The sequence below is a fragment of the Phyllobates terribilis genome, unplaced genomic scaffold, assembly GCF_046119375.1.
Source record: "Phyllobates terribilis strain yellow unplaced genomic scaffold, ASM4611937v1 Scaffold_1__5_contigs__length_1240528914, whole genome shotgun sequence".
In the NCBI taxonomy this organism is placed as follows: domain Eukaryota; kingdom Metazoa; phylum Chordata; class Amphibia; order Anura; family Dendrobatidae; genus Phyllobates; species Phyllobates terribilis.
In genome coordinates, this window is record NW_027362761.1 from 157773879 (window position 1) to 157795619 (window position 21741).

A 21741-nucleotide genomic window follows, 5' to 3' on the forward strand; every position below is an offset into this window, starting at 1 on the left:
CCTCCATCCCAACAGGCGGAGGATAACGGCTCCAAGGGACAAATGGAGGACTGGTGCCAGAAGCTGCATGTGGGCACTGACTCCACTTCCCCACACCAAAAACAAGGACTGTACCGGGTGGTGCAGGAATACGAAAGGGTCTTTAGTAAACACCCGCTTGACTTTGGGCAAGTAAAGGGGGTAGAACACCAAATCCCCACGGGAGACCATCCACCCATAAAAGAAAGGTACCGGCCTGTACCCCCTGCACACTATCAGAATGCCAAGGGAATGTTACGAGAAATGAAGGAGGCTGGGGTAATAAGAGACAGTTGTAGCCCCTGGGCAGCTCCACTAGTTCTTGTAAAGAAAAAGGATGGCACAATGAGGATGTGTGTAGATTACAGAAAGGTCATCTGCATAACACACAAAGACGCCTACCCGTTACCTAGAATAGAAGAGTCATTAGCTGCATTAAAAACTGCTAACTTCTTCTCCACTTTGGACCTTACTAGCGGGTACTGGCAGGTTCCTGTAGCAGAGGCAGACAAGGAGAAGACCACGTTCACCACCCGGATGGGCCTCAGAGAATTCAACTGTATGCCGTTCGGGCTCTGCAACGCCCCAGGAACCTTCCAGTGGTTGATGGAATGCTGTCTGGGACACAGGAATTTCGAGACGGTCCTGCTATACCTGGACGATGTCATCGTGTATTCCAAAACGTATGAGGATCATCTGAAGCACCTGGCAGAAGTGTTTGACGCCCTGGCAGGCTTTGGTCTAAAAGTGAAGCCTTCAAAATGTCATCTACTGAAGCCAAAGGTACAGTACCTGGGACATGTGGTGAGTGCCGACAGAGTGGCTCCCGACCCCGATAAAATTACAGTGATTAAGGACTGGCCAAGACCCTCCAGCTTAAAGGAAGTGCGGCAGTTCCTCGGGTTGGTAGGCTACTACCGAAGGTTCATTCCCGGTTTCACCAAAATGGCAGCCCCTATGCAGGACCTCCTGATAGGCCAGTCCAGGAAGGCCAAAAACCAGAAGCCGCCCTTCAAGTGGGACAAGCTGGAGGATGAGTCTTTCCACCAGTTGAAGATGGCCCTCACGGGGGATGAAATCCTGGCGTACCCTGATTACAGCCAGCGCTTTATTCTCCACACGGACGCGAGCAACATCGGACTAGGAGCGGTGCTGTCCCAGATCCAGCAGGGCAGAGAACGGGTAATCGCTTATGTCAGCCGGAAACTACGACCCACAGAGAGAAACCCTGAGAATTATAGCTCCTTCAAGCTAGAGTTCCTGGCAGTGGTGTGGGCAGTGACGGAGCACTTTAAACATTACCTTGCCTCTTCCAAGTTCACCGTGTACACGGACAACAACCCGCTGACACACCTGGACACTGCAAAACTTGGTGCCCTGGAGCAGAGATGGATGGCCCGCCTGTCCAACTATGAATTCACCATCAAGTACCGGGCTGGGCGCAAGAATGCCAATGCGGATGCCCTGTCCAGAATGCCTCATTTGCCGGACGGGGACGAAGGTCCAGAAATACTGGAAGAGATCGAGATCCACGCCTTCCACCGTCATGGGATAACTCAGTGCTCCCACTGCGTGAAGGACAGTTACTCTGCCACCAAAGAAGCCACGTTCAATCCCTTGCCCACCACAGCTGGGCAGAGACGCAGGACAGTGACCCGGCCGTCTGCCTGGTGATGGAGTTACTGACGCGGGCTGATGCCCGCCTTGATCCAGATGCTCCAGAGGAGGCCAAACAGCTATGGAAAGAGAAAAGTAAGCTGTTCACCTATGAAGGAAAGCTGTGCCAATGGACTGTCAATTCCCGGATGCACGAGCTGGCCTGGCAGGTGGTGGTCCCAAGACGAGACGCAGCTATGGTCCTGGAAGCATACCACAATGGCGCGGGACACTTTGGATGGAAAAAGCTGGAAGTCCTGCTGCTGGAAAGGATCTATTGGGTTGGCATGAGAAGAGCCATCGAGAGGTGGTGCCGAGACTGCGGCCCGTGCAACCTGAGGAGGAAGGACCGTGCCAGCCAAAGGGCTCCCCTGCAATCCATCGTCACCAAGCAGCCACTCGAACTGGTTTCCCTCGACCATTTGAAGCTGTTCCCGAGCAGGTCAGGCTATGTCTACGCTCTCACCATCGTAGACCACTACTCCCGGTTTCTGGTAGTAGTGCCCGTCAAGGACCAAACGGCTCAGACGGTGGCTAGAGCTTTCCAGCAGCACTTCTGCCGCTCGCATGGTTACCCAGAACGTGTGCTCACTGATCAAGGTCCGGCTTTTGAAGCGGAGGTCTTCCAGGAGTTCTGCAACCTATACGGCTGCAAGAAGATCAGGACAACACCTTATCACCCCCAGACCAACGGGATGTGTGAAAAGATGAATCAGGTAGTGATAGACCTGCTGAAGACGTCGTCCCTGGAAGAACGCAGTCAGTGGCCTGAAAAGTTACCGGACCTAGTGGACCTGTACAATCACATCCCAGTCAATTCCAATAATTGCACACCCGCTTACCTGATGAGGGCAAGACCTGGTAAGCTGCCCATTGACCTGGATATGGGAGTCCTGACACCAGAGGACGCCTCACCAGATGCGGACTGGGATACTGAACGACAACAGCAGTACCGCAAGGTACAGGAAAGTGTTGAGAGGAGTCTGTCTCAAGCAATACAAAGGCAAGAGAGAGCCTGCAATCAACATGCACCTGCTGTTCCCCTGGCACCTGGAGAGCAAGTCCTAAAGAGAAAAAGGCGGCTCCATAAGTTGGATGACCAGTGGGAGAAAGAACCGTACACCGTACTACCATCAAGTCATGAAAACCCTAAAGTGTACCTTATAAGTAAGGACGGAGGGGAAACCACAGCCACGGTTTCCAGAGACCACCTAAGGAAGTGCCCCGAGCAGCTGCAGCATGCTGAAGAAGACCAGGATATCCTTCAACCCGCGGAGGAAAAGGAAGAAATGGTCAGCACGGTACTCAGAGAATTTCCCCGGTCCTGGACACAAATCAATAATGCCATAGTTGTGCCCGTCCTTACATTTCTCCAGCCAGCCCCTCAAGAGCCTACAGAGGATCCAGTAGAGTTGGAAGAGCAATTGGCCCCGGAGGCAGAAGATTCCTCAACAGCAGAACAGGAGAATCAACCCTCTGCTAGTAGCGAGCCTGCCGTACCCCTGGTAAGCCAAAGGCCACGTAGAAAGCTGCCCAACCTGCCAGTAACACCTCAGAATACCTGTAGTGCAGACACTAGTGGGCCCACTACACAAAGGATAGAAAAGGGGGACCCAGAAAGGACACAAACAGACAGTGTGTTGCGTAGGTCCACCAGGAGCACCAGGGGTCAAATACCCGCCCGCTGGAGAATCTAAATGTAACGTATATATACCAGTGTATTGCAACTGTTGAAATGTTTAATGTTTGTTGCCTGCATATTAATTGTGTTTTTCTAGTTACCCGACAGGGTTCATGGACTGACAGGTTATGGACAATGAATAACCGGAACTGTACCTTGTAAATAGTTGCACCTGTTAAGTGCCCCTTTTGTCCGGACCATAGAATAAAAACCCGTGGAGGTGGCTGAAGACGTGGTCCAATTCCGGATCATCGATGCCCTGTAGCCACCCCAGGGCCTACGTGGAGGGTTTGGGATGGGTCCCTCAAAGTACATCTTGGGTGACATGGACACCTGATTACGGAAGCGCCGTGACCTATAAAGACTAAACTCTTTGTACATATGTTGATGTGTTATTGCTTATTACCTGTATGTTTTATAAAATGTGTTTAGTCCCGGAGTACTAAAATTTACTAGGGGGGAATGTGGCACCCCAGGGGATCTGGTTGCCACAGTGGTAGCAATACCATGTCTGAGAGCAAGCAGGAGTTTCCTGGTCAGGAGTGCTTTACATGCATCACCTCCTGCCCCAGGCTAGGAAGGGGAGGATCCTGCCCTTTATAAACTGGATCTGGGGTGGGGTTAGAGTAGTAGTTCCAGAAGCAGGGACAGAGCAGCAAAGCAAGGAGCCCTGTAGTAAAGACAGGAGCAGAGAGCCAGGGACTGGAGCTGCTAGAGCTCATCCTGGCCAAAGACACCAAGAACCGGACACCGGAGTCCGAGGCTGTGGGGATTATACATCCAGCAGCAGAAACCACACGGCAGGGGACTTCAGATCCTCTGGCCCCAGGAAGCCCGGAGGCTCAGTCACACGAGAGGGACCGGTACCGCCACAGAGGAGCGAGGAATACCAAGGGCCCGAGTCACCAGCCATACGGGTGAGCACCACACGGTACACTCAGGAACGCGGGCTACCACACGACTACAGCAGGGTAGCCAGAAAGAGTGCAGTCAGAAAGGCAGACCTACCCCTCCACCTGGCCAGCGGAACTCTTAGTTTGCTCTCAGACCGGCCAGGCCTTCATTGCCAACCAGTACTCCCGGCGGGGTCTAGTAGTTGCCATCAGTAAAGACCCTGAAGTGCACTGCCAAGACTCTGAGTCGTTACTTCCGTGGCTTGCATCACAACCATCACCATCCACTCCCGCTGCCCTGAAGCTATACTTCTCCTGTGGGGAGTCACATCATCTAGTTGCACACACCATCAGATTCAGCGGTCTGCTCCGCAGCGGCGGTTCCTCATAACCGCAATCTACAGGTGGCGTAGTCAGACATTAACCTTACAAATAACATCACACAAATAGACTACCCCTGGTTTGACCACCCTGGGCACGGACCGCGTCACCGCCACGGTGACTACAACCCCCGACATCTAAAGAAGGCCCGGCTCCGGGTATTCCCCCCCCCACGGCCCAGGAAACGCGTCAGAGGGATAGGACTATCGTGGGTCTCAGATCTGACATATGATACAACGGTTGTTTCCCTTTCGCCCCGTAACAAATATTGTTGTGTGAGGTGATATAATTCTTGTAATATATATACATATGCCTATATTTCTCCTTTTTTTGAAGAATAACTGAAAACATTAAAAAAAAGGAGAAAGATAGGATATTCTATTGTGCACTGTTGTATTTTCCACCTTAATGTTACAAAGTGGTGGGAGTGGTGTTTAGGCTAGAACTCTAAGACGAATATTCGCTGCCTAAAGACAACTAAGCTGTGCGCTAAGTACGGAACCATAGCTCTGAGTCATGAGTGGTGGAGAATGTAGCATGTGCTTTAATACCACCAAGGGAGCGTGTGGTTGTCATGGAGAGAGGAAGCACATAGCTTCCCCCAGCGCATGCGTAGGTCCAACAGCCATGGACAGGGTGACGCGCACTTGGAGGCGCGGCCTCCGGATACAGCCGAAGCCTGGGGGGCAAAGTGAGCACTTCCGGTGCAGAGACCGCATTTCCGGTGTGGGAGCGCTGCGTTCATGAACGGTGGCACAGCTGTTTCCAGGGTAATTATTATTATTTTTTAACTCAGTATATATATCACAGAGTGTTGCTAATGAGCCCATAGCCCCTGATGAAGCCACTGCGGGTGGCGACACGCGTTGGGCAAGAATAGCCCATTCACTGGACTTTCTTCTTGGCAAAAAATGGGTCACTAACCCCTATGCAGCAAGCCAAGGTTTTTCCTCCCTAGTCAACGATGCATTGGTTCTCATGGCATGAGCAACGACGGTAGACTGGAGGTCTGTGTAATAGATGTCAGACAGGTCCAAGGGATCTCAGGTTAGAATACAGATAGGGGGTTTAAATAAATGAGATATTGAACTGTGGGCATGTTTGATAGACGTTGATCCTTATATAATAACAATATTTCTGTTAATTGCAACGATTGCAAGGGATTGCAATAGACAATATATGGTCTAAACAAACTACATATTGTATTGAGGGCATGTGCAATAGAGATTAAGGTAGTCTAAATTAAGTATGTATTGTATTCAGGGGAAGTGCAATAGATGTTAACTCTTATATAATCATGATATTTTTGTGAACATTGTACAATGATTATAATGCATTGACCACCAGAGACAACCCTTTGGTATAAATTATCATGTTCTTTATGAAATGGGAGGAAATGTACAGTGAAAGGCAGGGGCGGACACAGACTGTAGTGGGCCCCTGTGCAAGAAATTTTGGGGGGCCCCCCCTGCCCTTCATAAGGCAACAAAGTTATGTAAACATAACCCCCCATGTGCATCTCTCACCCCCCCATGTGCAGCTCTCATCCCACCCATGTGCAGCTCTCATCCCCCCCATGTGCATCTCTCATCCCCCCATGTGCATCTCTCATCCCCCCATGTGCATCTCTCACCCCCACCATGTGCATCTCTCACCCCCCCATGTGCATCTCTCACCCCCCCATGTGCATCTCTCACCCCCCCATGTGCATCTCTCACCCCCCCATGTGCATCTCTCACCCCCCCATGTGCATCTCTCATCCCCCCGTGCATCTCTGATTCCCCCCACTCCTAGTTAATTAATTGTATTTAAAAAAAATAAAACTTGTTATACTTACCCCCATGCAATCCCTGCAGAATCCTGGCGCTCGTCCACGTCGCTGCCACCAGGTTCTCCTGACGTTCGGCCATGTGACGGCGCCACATACATAGCCATCAGCTTTTGTTTTGGCCAAAAGATTTTTAAAGCCGCCACCACGATAAGGTAGACTCTTCTGGGCGGGCCCTACTCTAACCTATTAAAATTTTCTTAAAATATCCAATACTCTTTTTAGATATATTTTTATTTAGTTTTCTTTAAGGGAATGTGTCATATACATTTTTTTTTTAAATGACCAATAATACCACATACAGGGAATACCGCCACACCATGACCAGACCACATATTACCACAACATAGTGACCGAATAATACCACACAGAAGGGAGAAAAACTGCCACACCATGACCAGACCACATATTACCACTACATTACTAATATTACCACCACATTACTAATATTACCATAAGTGTCATTATACACGGGTGCTCTATACATGGTATGTATAACGTAAGTGTCCAGGTAATCTAGTGATCGCCAGTGAAATTATACACAGGAGCTCTGTATATAGTGTCAGTGTACAGGTAATACAGTGATCACCAGTGACATTATACACAGGAGCTCTGTATATAGTGTACAGGTAATACAGTGATCATCAGTGACATTATACACAGGAGCTCTGTATATAGTGTCAGTGTACAGGTAATACAGGGATCACCAGTGACATTATACACAGGAGCTCTGTATATAGTGTCAGTGTACAGGTAATACAGTGATCACCAGTGAAATTATACACAGGAGCTCTGTATATAGTGTCAGTGTACAGGTAATACAGTGATCACCAGTGACATTATACACAGGAGCTCTGTATATAGTGTCAGTGTACAGGTAATACAGTGATCACCAGTGACATTATACACAGTGTACATGTAATAGACTGACTCACCGGTGACGTCTCTAGGTGAAGTCCTTCATCTTCGCTTTTCTCCTTCATCCAGCACAGACCGCCATCACATCTTCCAGCCAGGACTCGTCTCTGCATAAAATAACACAGTTATCTAGAGCACATTCCCCAACTTCTACATTACGCAGCTGAATACAGACGTGCATCCACCATCAATATATGGTTAGTTATTATGCAACCTACCATTCCAAATATAAATTGTAATCCACCACTGTGCCCCCATTAACTGTAAATAGGCACTTAATATATAATTTAATTAGAACCTCTACTCTTTCCGCCAATTTGTTACCAGTCACACTCCTGCATCCGCAACGCCCCCTACTCTATACTTCCTGCTCCCCGCATTCAATATTTACATGCACCCCCTGCCCCAATTCATTATATCATGTCCGTGCTCTCCCCACCCCATCATCATTTATCATTTACTCTCCCCCACCCCACATTCGTTATGTGCAGCTCATTATCCCCTACTCCCAATTCCCCCATGTGCAGCTCTCAAACCCCCCCATGTGCAGCTCTCACCCCCCCCATGTGCACATCTCTCACCCCCTCCCCCACATGTGCCCCTCTCGTCCCCCTCCCCCACATGTGCCCCTCTCTCATCCCCCTCCCCCACATGTGCCCCTCTCTCATCCCCCTCCACCACATGTGCACCTCTCTCATCCCCCCCACATGTGCATCTCCCATCTCCCCCCCCACACATGTGCATCTCCCATCTCCCCCCCACCACATGTGCATCTCCCATCCCCCCCCCACACATGTGCATCTCCCATCTCCCCCCCACACACATGTGCATCTCCCATCTCCCCCCCACACACATGTGCATCTCCCATCTCCCCCCCACACACATGTGCATCTCCCATCTCCCCCCCACACACATGTGCATCTCCCATCTCCCCCCCACACACATGTGCATCTCCCATCTCCCCCCCCACACACATGTGCATCTCCCCCCCCCCCACACACATGTGCATCTCCCATCTCCCCCCCACACACATGTGCATCTCCCATCTCCCCCCCCACACACACACATGTGCATCTCCCATCTCCCCCCCCACACACACACACACACATGTGCATCTCCCATCTCTCCACTCCTAGTTAATTGTATTTTAAAAAAAATAAAACTTGTTATACTTACCCCCATGCGATCCCTGCAGAATCCTGGCGCTCGTCCAAATCGCTGACAGCAGGTTCTCCTGACTTCCGGCCATGTGACTGCACCGTCACATGACCGGAAGTCAGGGGAATCATGAAGGCGCTGCTGCAACAGCGCAGCTCAGCGCTGAAATGTCCCGGACCCGGCGCATAGCATGGGGCCGGGGGCCCCATGAGGAGAGAGACGCACAAGAGGGGTGCCCCCGAGGGGGCCCCTACCGGCCGGGCCCCATACTGGAGTCAGGGCAGTCATGCCCTGATGGCGGCCCTGCTGGAGGCTGGAGGGGCCCCCTCTCCCTCGGGGCCCCCGTTCAATGAACCGGCTGCACGGGCGGTAGTTCCGCCCCTGGTGAAAGGGTCATTGTAAGTAAGCGGGTGGCTCCCAGGGAAGGCGGGCAGGTAGTCAAGGCTAGTGACGGGGACAGTCTCTGGGTAGAAGGACAGGAGGTCACGGCAAGTGACGGGGACAGTCTCTGGGTAGAAGGGCAGGAGGTCACGGCAAGTGACGGGGACAGTCTCTTGACAGGTGGATGGTCACGGCAAGTGACAGCAGGGTAAGAGTCTCTAGACAGGCAGGTGGTCACGGCAAGTGACGGCAGAGCCTCCAGGTAGGCTAGCAGGCAGGTAACAGGTGAGCGCTCCCAGGTGAGCGGGCAAGAGTCTCTGGACAGGCAGGTGGTCACGGCAAGTGACGGCAGAGCCTCCAGGTAGGCTAGCAGGCAGGTAGCAGGTTGGCGCTCCCAGGTGAGCGGGCAAGAGTCTCTGGACAGGCAGGTGGTCACAGCACGTGACGGCGGAGCCTCCAGGTAGGCTAGCAGGCAGGTAGCAGGTGGATGCTCCCAGGTGAGCGGGCAAGAGTCTCTGGACAGGCAGGTGGTCACGGCAAGTGACGGCAGAGCCTCCAGGTAGGCTAGCAGGCAGGTAGCAGGTGGACGCTCCCAGGTGAGCGGGCAAGAGTCTCTGGACAGGCAGGTGGTCACAGCAAGTGACGGCTAAGCCTCCAGGTAGGCTAGCAGGCAGGTAGCAGGTGGACGCTCCCAGGTGAGCGGGCAGACTGATCCATAGACAGACTGGCAGGTGCTGGTAGGCAGACTGTCGGACCACAGGAATGCAAGCAGATAGACAGGTATCAGGCAGGTATCAAGCAGGAATCTGGCAGGTAACTGGCAGGTATCTGGTAACGGGACCTGAGGGCTGAAGCAGAGTTGATAGGCTTTGCAACAACATTGCTCGGGCACCTCCATTTTGGAGGAGGTGCCTTATATATGGTGAGGTCCTCCGGCCATTGGCCGGGGACTCCTTAGGACGGCGCGCGCGGCCCCTTTAAGAGAGGGGGAGCGCGCGCGCCCTAAGCACGGAGGCCGGGAAGCAGCGCGCGCTGCCAGCAGAGCGGGAGGAAGCCGCCGGACACGGAGTGGAGAGGTGAGGGGAACGGCGTCCCTGCCTAGCAGGAGGCAGGGACGCCGACGCTACAATTACCTATATGTCCTATGGTGGAACAAACCCTTTAAGGACATAGGCTATTCAAATTGGATATTAAATAAAGCGGATACAATTGTTTCAAAAATGGACCAAAGCAAATTATTAGAAAATAATTCTTCCAAAAATAGAAAAAAAACAAAAGAAATTCTCAGTTTATTACATTTTCAACCCAATTTAGTCCTCAATATCAAGAGATTACAAACATTATTAGGAAATAGCTGCCAATATTAAATCAAGATAGCAATCTCTCACATATTATACAAATATCAGATTTACAACTAAAAAATCTCCCACCTTAGCTTCAATTTTGTCCCTCAGTTGATTTATAGATAAGGAAAAGAAAGAAAATTTCCAATACATGGCTTTCTTTGGATATTTCTATAAGTCTGGGCATAATCAATGTAAATCATGCGGCTTTGCTGAAATCCACTAGTTTTTCATCATAAAAAGCGAGACAGATTTTTTTCTATAAAAAATGGCATTAAGGCTATGTGTCCACGATGCAGAAATGAAGCAGAAAATTTCTGCAGCATTTCTGCTTCTCCCTGGCAGAAAAAACGCATGCAGATTGTGCATGTGTTTTTCCTGCAGAATACATGCGGATTCACATGCGTATCCACATGCGTTAAAGCATGTGTTTCCGCATGCGGACTGACAAGCACTTTCCAGGCGACAGCATCACTTGGAAAGTGCTTGACAACTTGGTTACACTGTATAAATCCATGCAAACGGCATGGATTTATATAGTGTGACCGTAATGTGCTGCAGCGCTCGTCCTGGCTTCTTCCGGGTTGCCGGCACATCGCGAGACAGCCTGCGGTCACATTACCGCGACGTCATCTCAGGTCCTGGAAGGAGAAGCGCTGCCAGCAAGCAGAGAGAAGCCGCCGGACAGGTGAATATAAACTTTATTTATTATTTTATTCTTTTTTTTACAGGTACAATGGTACCCAGGTCTGGATGAGAGTCTTCTCTCCTCCAGAACTGGGTACCATCCGCACATAGAGACGCATAAAATCCGCTTGTACAAATGTACAGATGCGGATATTATGCGTCTCAATGCAAGTCAATGGCGGCGCTTCCGCAAAATTAATGAACATGCTGCGGATTTATTTGCGCTGCAGAAACGCTGCGGAAAAATCCGCAGCATGTGCATTGACATTGCGGAATGCCATTGGGGACCATGGGGTGCGGATTACCATGCGTTTTTGATACGTTTCCGCTGCGGAAATTCCGCAGCACAAACGCATGAAAAACGCATCGTGTGCACGCAGCCTAACTGTAACACCTCCTATGTGGTCTATTTAATTGAATGTTCAATGTGCAACATCCAGTATGTAGGCTGCACCATGGGCGCCCTGAAAAAATGCATCTTACGGCACTTATCTGATGAGTCTAATCACAATCCAGTACATACATCCGCAGCTTCCAGACATTTTCTACACGTCCATAAAGGGGATGTTACCTCATTTAAGTTCATGGGTATCGAGAAGAGACATAGATCTGTCAGAAGAGGTGATTTTTAAAAAGAAAATTCCTAAATCGGGAATCATTTTGGATATTTAAATTAGAGCCTAGAACTCCATCGGGTTTGAACATTAGGCAAGATCTTATTTTACAATATTAATTGCTATCAGATCATGTGGAAATTTTTGTCCCTTTTTCTATTATATGTAGATGTGATTTTTTAATCATTGTTATATACATTTTATACTACTTTTTTTCTGATTGGTTGATTAAGTTACATGTGACATCCTCACCTGTATATATAATTAAGTTATACCTTGTCTACCCATACCGTGACATAATTCCTAAATGCGTAGATTAACCAGGAATTTCATTCTTTCTTTATCCTAGTTCTATACTGTTTTTAAAATGATTTAATAAATTCTGAAGTTTTATATTCACCTGGACATCACTGGATGACTTCTTCTCTTCAAAATTGCTTGATTGCAGCCAGGGCGGCTCCGTGCTATCATTCCATGACCAGGAATACAGGTGCATCGACACTGGTGAGTTGACTCTCACTTTCTATTTTCAATACAATTTGTTGTGCAATTTGTCCTGAGTACACCAATACCCCATATGTGGTGTAAAACTACTGTTTGTGCCACGGCAGGGCTCAGAAGGGAAGGAGAAGGAGCGCTATTTGACTTTTGGAGTGCAAAATAGTCTGGAATAGATTGTGGATGACATGTCGCATTAGGATAACCGCCAAGGTACCAGTAGAGCAGAAACCCCCACAATTGACCCCATTTTAGAAGTGTTTTAGAACAGTTCTGGTTCTCTTCCGCTCTGAAGAGACAATTTGCATATTTCCCAGAGGAATATTGCGGCTTTAAAAGTCTTCTCACAGTGACATGCTTAACATGTCGCTCTCCGAAAGGAGAAATGTTACCCATTAGATACCGGTCTGACCCCTCTCACCCAGCCAAACCAGAACTCACACTTTGCACTAACGAGGGGCAGTACCCCGAAACACAGTGTCTGCAATTGAGTTTCTGGTTCTGGCTTATATCCTAAGCAGTGATCATACTGACACCATATGTGTTTCACAAAATGTTATACCATTGAGCGGTGAAGAAAGAAAAATTACATTTTTACCACTATAACGTTGTTATAGCCACAGATTTAACATTTCCACAAGGGAAAATACATAAATATGACCACATACCGGTAATTTGTTACACAATTTCTGCTGAAGGAGGCAATACCCCATATGTGGCTGAACTGTTCTGTTTGGCCACACGGCGAGACTCGGGAGGGACTCTTGGAGAAGAAACTTTCGTAGCATAGTTTGCTGCGGACTCCATATACAGAGCCCCTAAGTGCCTAAAGAGCAAAAGAGCAGAATTCCCCCCCCTCCCAATTTTGAAAATTACACCATTCTGGGAATTTATCTACAGGCGCAGTGATAATTTTTAATCCATAGGTGTTTTCCAGAAACAAGCAGAATGGATGTTGCTGAGTAAAATTGCAAATATGTCATTTTAGTGCCCAGTACATTGTAGTGTCCTTACATTGTAGTGCTCATACATTGTGTCCAGCTCATGCTTATGGAGACACTCACCCTGTAAATTAAGTGGGCTCTCTTCGCTACTGTAATGCCAAACATGTGGATGCTAACTGCGGTTTAGGCACACTGTGGGGCTCAGGAAGAGGGGCGTCTGGATTTGGGAGTGCAGACTTCAATGGATTTCTTTTAGTGGGAGCCATGACACTTTTCCAGAGCCTTAATGCTACCAGTAGTGTGGATACCTCCTATATTTAAAAGATGGGCACCACTGGATCACAGACCAGATGGCGTCCACAGTGCCTCCATCTGCCTGATTATAGGGAATCTCCAGTCAGGGCTTCCATCTCAACCACATATTTCAGAGATTTACATGTAAATACTTTTATGCCCAAAATTGACAAAAGTATTCCATTAGTGATACCTTTATTGGCTAACCAGAAGAATTATGTTTACAAGATTTCAGTGCACAGAGGCTCCTTCTTCAGGCAGGTAAACCTGCACATTTTTTTTCTTTTTTGTAAAAAAGTGTTTTTAGTGTGTAACAGCAAAACATAAAACAACCAATAAAATCTGGAAACACATTAATCGTACTGACCAGAAGTGTAACGTTGTCTCAGCACTTAAACCATATTATGAACGGTGTAAAAAAAAATAAAAAAATTGTTGATTTGTTCATACCGATTCCCAAAAATCAGAATATGGCTTGGTTAATATTTATTCATTACTTTACACCAAGCACTTACGTCCAGACTTCCCCCTAAATCTCTGAAAAACAGGTTCAAGACAGACAACCTAATGATGGAAACATTCACTATGATGAGGCAGATGGAGTCAGTTTGGACCCTGTCTGGCCTCTGTTGTAACGGTGTTTCATCTGTTTAGGCATGCACAAAAGTGCAGTCAAACATGCATTTGTGCAGTAAATAAAAGTAAAGTGTCTCCATCTGCCACATTATAGTGAATAGTTGGAATGGAAACGTGACATAAGTTCTTAGCATAAAAAACAGGATAAATGTGAACAAAGTCTTAAAAGCAATCAAAAATGTGAGGCACTCCAAAATCTTACCAGTAAAAGCTTCCACTTAATCCACAAAAAAGAAGCCTGCTCTCAGGACTGTCATCTATCAATGCAAAAATATGGGATTACTTGTAGCACAAGGGCTCTAAAAAAAAGCAAAGAAAAACACATGGCTCCACCCCCCTGCCAAAAAAAATCCAGCAAAATCTGCTCTACAAAATTCAAATGTTCCCATCTCCACTAAGCCTCAAAATGTGACTAAATTGCAATTAGCGTCCGCATGTTTGTTATTCCTGACATCTCTAGAAACATTAGCTGCGCAGAATGTATGGCACTAAACTGGCAGATTTGCAATTTTCACTCTATAAGGCAATGGCTCCACTAACAGTATTTGGTCAGTATTCGGTCAGTATTTGGTCAGTATTTATTCTCAGGAGTAGGAGCCAAAACCAGGAGTGGGTGATAAATGCAGAATTGATGCACTTGTTTCTATTCTACCTTTTCTCTGATTGTTCCTCACCTGCTTTTAGCTCCCACTCCTGAGAAAAAATACTGACCAAATACTGATAGTGGGGCCGTGGCCTAATGCTAGCTGTGTGTTTATTTCTAGAAAACACTGTGGGGTCAAAATAGTCACAACACCCATAGATTAATGCCCAGTGGGTGTAATTTTCAATATGGGGTCACTTGAAGAGTTTTTTTTTCCTGTTCTGGCAGCTTATAGCGCCCATAATCTATTCCAGGAGCAATCTGTGCTTCAGAAGTCATGCTTCCCTTCCAAGCCTTGCCATATTCCCAAACAGCCCTGTATAAGGTACTGCTGTGTTCAGAAGAAATTGTATAAAACATTTTGGGTTCATTATCACCTATAACCCCTGGTGAAAATGGAAAAATCTGCTAAAACAACATTTTAGTGCTAAAAGTGTAATTTTTTTCCAATTTCGTGGCTCAATGGTATAAAATTCTGTGACGCACCTGTATGATCTAAATATTCACTATGCATCTACATGATGATTCCTTAGAGGGTGTAGTTTCCAAAATGATGCCACTTGTGGAGGGTTTATGCTGTTACTTTTAAATGCAATTTTGTGTCCCTTATGAACTCCAGCCAAAATGGCACCTTAAAAAAATCAAATAGCGCTCCTTCCCTTCTGTGCTCTGTCATGTACTCAAACAGTACTTTCTGAACACATGTGGGATATTACGGTGTTCAGGAGAAATTGGGTAACAAATTTTTGTGTCAATTTTCTCTTACTACTACTTATGAAAATGAAATGTTTGGTGGAGAAAACATTTTTTTCATTACTACACAATTCTATAAAGGTGCTTGTCAAACCCTTGGGTGAATTCCTTGAGGCGAGTAGTATCCAAAATGAGGTCATTTGTGGGTGGTTTTTGCTGTCTTGGCCCTTCAGGAGCTCTGGAATAGAATGCAGACACAATACGCAGTTGCAGACAAAATTGCTCTGCAAAAGTCAAATAATGCGCCTTCCCTTTCGAGCCTTGCTGTGTGTCGGTACAGTAGTTTCTGACCACATATGTGGTATCTGCGTACTCTGGGTCCATTTTCACCTGGTGCCTCTTGTAAAAAAAAAAATTTAGGCAAAACAAAATTATAGTGGAGAAAATGTCATTTTTCATTTTTCACAGTCCATTATTCTAAAACTCATTTTTAAAAAAACTCATTCAAAAAATTAAGCACCTGTGGGTTTAACCGCTTCATGTCAGGATGATTTTCAGCTTTTTTGTTTTCGTTTTTTTCCACTCCTTCTTCAAAGAGCCATAATTTTTTTATTTTTCCGTCTACACAGATGGATGAAGGCTTGTTTTTTGTGAGATGAATTGTACTTTTCAATGACATCATTCATTTTCTCAAGTGATGCACTGGAAATCGGGAAAAAAACTCCAAATGCGTTGAAGTGGCAAAAAATGCAATTTCACTTTTTTTTGGAAGGGGAGGGGGGAGTTATTTATCATGTTCTCTATACGGTAAAACTGACCTGGCAATATGATTCTCCAGGTCAGTAAAAGTATGAAGATACCAAACATTTATCTTTTTTTATTTAAGTGGTGAAAAATAATTTGGAAATTTGTAAAAAGAAAACAAAAAACTTTGGTTGTGTCGCCATTTTCTGAGACAAACAATGCTTTCAATTTTCAGGATATAGTGCTGTGTGAGGGCTTATTTTTTGCGCTCTGAGCGGATTGTTTTACTGATACCATTTTGGGGTAAATACGATATTTTGTCTCCTTTTATTGCAATGTTGCGGTAGCTAAAAGAACGTAATTCTAGCATTTTTATTCTTTCTCATTACGCCGTTTACTGATCTGATTAATTTACTTTATATTTCGATATATCGGACTGTTCTGAGTGTGGCAATACCAAATATGTGTATTTTTTTTAAATAGTTTTATTTTTAATGAGGCAAAAATGGGTCATTTAAACTTGTGTTTTTTTTTTTTTTTTTAATATTTGTAAAAACATTTTTTAAACTTTTGATTGTATTTAATAATCCCCTTAGGGGACTTGAAGATGCCATCATCTGAACACTTGCACTAAAAAAGCAGTGCTTTAGCACTGCTATGTATAGCTGAAAGTCATGTTCTACAATGAACGCCTTCACAGGAGAATTGTCATAACAAGCGGAGAGCTCTTCAGCAGACCTCCTGCTGTCATGGCAACCCATCGGCACCCCATGATTACGCCATGGGCGCGCTGATGGACACGTGGAATGATGTGCCCCCTAGCTGCGAGTGTTAAAGGCCGCTGTCAGATATTGATGGCGGCAATTAACAGGTTTTCAAAAGAGAATTTAACTGGTTTTCACAGGAGAATTGTCATGACAAGCAGCCTCCCAGCTGTCATGGCAACCCAACGGCGCCCCGTGATCACAATGGGTGCGTGGAGTGATGTGTCCCCTTGACAGCATATGTTAAAAGTATCTGTCAGAGATTGACAGCAGCATTTCACAGGTTAACAGCTGTTAAAGGCACATGATAGCTGATTAAATCAGTCATCATCTGGATGGAAAGATGTGGGCTCGGCGTGCGAACCTGCATCAATGTTAGGGGCATGACATACGTATAACATAAATGTACATAATATGTCATGAAGGGGTTTCCGTTCTATTGTTCTGACATATAATAGGCTCTTCAAAGGCGATGTGGCAATCTGTTCCTGCCAAAATTAGCCTCCTTCTGATCCCTACCGCGTACCCAAAAAGTAGTTCTACTACATGTAGGAAATCTGTCACATGAACAATCAAGAATTCAGCTTAACGGACTTGTGATTAAAAGAAAAGTTTGCTCACAAAAGTGCTCAGTAGAGGATAAAAACAGAATCAGCAGTAGAAGTTACATGATATGCGACATTGACACATTTCAGGTGAGTGCGCACCCTTAACCCCTTACTGGCCTGGGGCGTATTAGTACGCCCCAGGCCATCACCCCCGGTTCAGCACGGGCTTTGGCGCTGAGCCCGCACTGAACAGGGCACATGTCAGCTGATTATTACAGCTGACATGTGCCTGCAACAGCTGAGGGTGGAATCGCGATCCACCCGCGGCGGTTAACCAGTTAAATGCTGCTGTGAATCTCTGACAGCGGCATTTAACAGCGCTGCGCCAGAAGCACGTCACTTACCCCGCCCATCGGTGACGCCATCACGTGATCGCGGATCACTGATGGGTGGGCATGACAACCCTGGGTCTGCAGCAGACCCCAGTGGTTGTCATGTAAAGATCGCTAGGAGCGCCACCTAGTGGTCGTCGGCGCTCATAGTACAGGAGCATTTCTGCTACATAGAGGTGATCTGCTCATCACCTCTATGTAGCAGAGGCGATCAGACAGTTGCTGCTTCTAATCTCCTATGGAGACTATAGAAGCAAGTAAAACGTGTAAAAAAAATGTTTTTAAAAATATTAAAAAAATCTAAAAGTTTAAATCACCCCCCTTTTGCCCCATTCAAAATAAAATAATAAAAAATAAACCCCACATACACATATTTGGTATCGCCGCATTCAGAATCGCCCGATCTATCAATATAAAAAAATAATTAATCCGATCCGTAAACGGTGTAACGAGAAAAAAATTTCAAACGCCAGAATTATTTTTTTGGTCGCCGTAACATTGCAATAAAATGCTATAATGGGCGATCAAAACATAATATCTACCCCAAAATGATATCAATAAAAATGTCAGTTCAGCGCGCAAAAAATAAGCCCTCACCTGGCTCTAGATCCCGAAAAATGGAGACTCTACAGGTCTCGGAAAATGGCACCATTTTTATTTTTTTTAGCAAATATGGATTTTTTCTTCACCACTTAAATATAAAAGAACCTGTACATGTTTGGTGTGTACGAACTCGTAATGACTTGGAGAATAATGAGGGCAGGTCAGTTTTAGCATCCAGTGAACGTGGAAAGAAAAAAAAACCCACAATTGCATTTTTTTTTTAAATTTCACCGCAGTTAGAATTTTTTTCAAGTTTTCCAGTACATGATATGGTAAAACTAGTAATGGCATTTAAAAGTACAACTCGTCCCGCAAAAAATGAGCCCTCACACGGCCATATTGCCCAAAAAATAAAAACACTATGGCTCTGGGAACAAGGGGAGCAAAAACGAAAATGCAAAAACGGAAAATCCCAAGGTCGTAAAGGGGTTAATCATGATGTCCAACATTTGGTGAGTAACTCTTTTCATACTAAGTTCTGGTGAACTTACAGTGGGGCAAAAAAAAATATTTTGTCAGCCACCAACTGTGCAAGTTCTCCCACTTAAAAAGATGAGAGAGGCCTGTAATTGACATCATAGGTAGACCTCAACTATGAGAGACAAAATGAGAAAACAAATCCTGAAAATCACATTGTCTGACTTGGAAAGAATTTTTTTTCAAATTTTGGTGGAAAATAAGTAGTTGGTCAATTACGAACAAGCAAGATTTCTGTCTCCCACAGACCTGTCCTGAAACTTCTTTAAGAGGTTCCTCTGTCCTCCACTCATTACCTGTAGTACTGGCACCTGTTTGAACTTGTTATCAGTATAAAAGACACTTGTCCAAAGAGCTGTCGAAGAACACCTGAAACAAATTTTTAGCCCTGCACCAGACTGGGAAGACTGAATCTGCAATAGGCAAGCAGCTTGGTGTGAAGAAATCAACTGTGGGAGCAATAGTTAGAAAATGGAACACATACAAGACCACTGATAATCTCCCTTGATCTCAAGAACGGTGAGCAAAAATCCCAGTACCACACGAGGGGACCTAGTAAATGACCTGCAGAGAGCTGGCACCAACGTTATACAGGCTACCATCAGTAACCCACTATGCCGCCAGAGACTCAGATCCTTCAGTGCCAGGCGTGTCCCCCTGCTTAAGCCATTACATGTCCGGGCCAGTCTAAAGTTTGCTAAAAAGCATTTGGATGATCCAGAAGAGCATTGGGAGAATGTCATATGGTCAGATGAAACCAAAGTAGAACTGTTTGGTAGAAACACAACTCGTCATGTTTAGAGGAGAAAGAATGCTGAGTTGCATCCAAAGAACACTATACCTACTGTGAAGCATGGGGGTGGCAACATCATGTTTTGGGGCTGTTTCTCTGCCAAGGAACCAGGACGACTGATCCGTGTACATGAAAGAATGAATGGGGCCATGTATCGTGAGATTTTGAGTATAAACCTCCTTCCATCAGCAAGGGCATTGAAGATGAAACGTGGCTGAGTCTTTCAGCATGACAATTATCCCAAGAACACCGCCAGTGCAATGAAGGAGTGGCTTCGTAAGATGCATTTCAAGGTCCTGGAGTGGCTTAGCTAGTTTCCAGATCTAAACCCTATAGAAAACCTTTGGATGGAGTTGAAAGGCCGTGTTGCCCAGCAACAGCCCGAAAACATCACTGCTCTAGAGGAGATCTGCATGGAGGAATGGGCCAACATGCCAGCAACAGTGTGTGCCAACCTTGTGAAGACTTACAGAAAACATTTGACCACAGTCATTGCCAACAAAGGATATATAACAAAGTATTGAGATGAACTTTTGTGATTGACCAAATACTTATTGTTAGAACCTTGCTCTTAGGTTTTATCCTTTGCTGGTCACATGACCTTGTTGGCCTATTTAATCCTGCTCCGCCCTTCTGGCTTTGCTGGACTTCATTGTATAACTACTTTCTAGCTAGCCTGTGCTCTGTATCTAACTCTGTTAGTTTGCTTGGTCTACGGACCTCAGTGTTCTATATATTTTGTTTGTTTGTCTGTCTGCTACTATTTCTGTTAGGAGGTGTCCCATTTTCCTCCCAGTCCTTAGTACTTGTAGGGATTCCTTCCCCACATCTATAGGTCTCCGTACAGACTAGCTTAGGACTTTAGCAGGTCTGATCGCAGGATCAGGTCCCCTGTTACATCGTAGGGATAAAGCTGAGTTCTATCGTAGGGACAGATCTCCTCTCTTTCCTTAGCTCTGGTAGCAGAACACAACAGTAAGTCCAGCCTGCAAATTCTCTAAGGAAAGATTTTTCTGTTCCATCATGGTGTCGGTTCAGGATTTGGCTCATCGCCTGCAGGGACTCTCTCTGGAGGTGGCCGAGCTCCGTCAGCACGTGAGTAACTGTCCTGGAGCACATTTCTTGGAGCCTAAGGTATGTTTGCCGGATTTATTTTTTGGTGAACACCGAGAATTTTTTTCATTTAAAAATGCTTGCTTATTGTATTTTCGTTTGAGACCCAAGTCCTCTGGGGATGAATCCCAGCGCATAGGGTTCATAATGTCACTTTTGCGCAAAGAGCCTCAGGAGTGGGCCTTTTCTTTGCAACCTAGTGATACATGCTTCAGATCAGTGGATAGTTTTTTTTCTGCTTTGGGGCTATTATATGATGATCCTGACCGTGTCGCATCAGCTGAGACTGAGTTAAGACGTTTGAGACAGGGATCAGGTAATGTGGAAAAATATTGTACTCATTTCCGTCGATGGTCTACTCAAACAGGGTGGAACGATTCTGCTCTGAAAAGTCTATTTCTTGCTGGGCTCAATGAAAGGGTTAAAGACCTGCTAATTGCTTATCCTACACCTGAAGATTTGCAACAGGCTATGCAATTAGCTATACGGGTGGATAGGAGACTGCGTGCAAGGGTTAATGAGAGCAAATCCTCTGCTATGTCAGTTTCTGGTTATGAGAATGTGTGTACTAACAGTGGTGAACCGATGGAGATTGGATCGGTGGCACCTCGCTCTCAAGAAAAAGACCGTAGATTTTTTGAAGGCTTGTGTTTCTATTGCGGAAAATCTGGTCATTTGATTAAAGGCTGTGAGCTTCGTATGAAGAAAGAAAAAAAAATGGTCAGTCATGCCCGTATTGCCTGTTTAAATTCCAAGGGTGTATTTTTAGCTGCTTCCACGATTGCTCAGGAAAAATTAATGGAATTTCGGGTGTTTGTCGATTGTGGGTCTACTCTGAATGTAATTGATGGGGGATTCTTGGAAAGACTCAATTTAAAACCCGAACCTTTATCATCCCCCATTGCTGTGGTTTCTGTGGATGGTTCCCCTTTGAAGAATATTACTCTCAAGGTCTGTGAATTTCCTCTCACTATTAATGGTGTTCACCATGAGAAATTGGATTTGGTAGTTTTGAATAACTTGCCTTCTCCAGTAATATTG

The 21741-nt window shown here is 46.0% G+C and overlaps 1 protein-coding gene across 4 annotated transcripts in view; it reads right to left on the reverse strand.

The window, feature by feature from the left end:
* The window catches only part of LOC141166076 (uncharacterized), a 372610-nt gene that overhangs the window by 23588 nt on the left and 327281 nt on the right, over nt 1-21741 (reverse strand). The gene's annotated exons all lie outside the window — the stretch shown is intronic.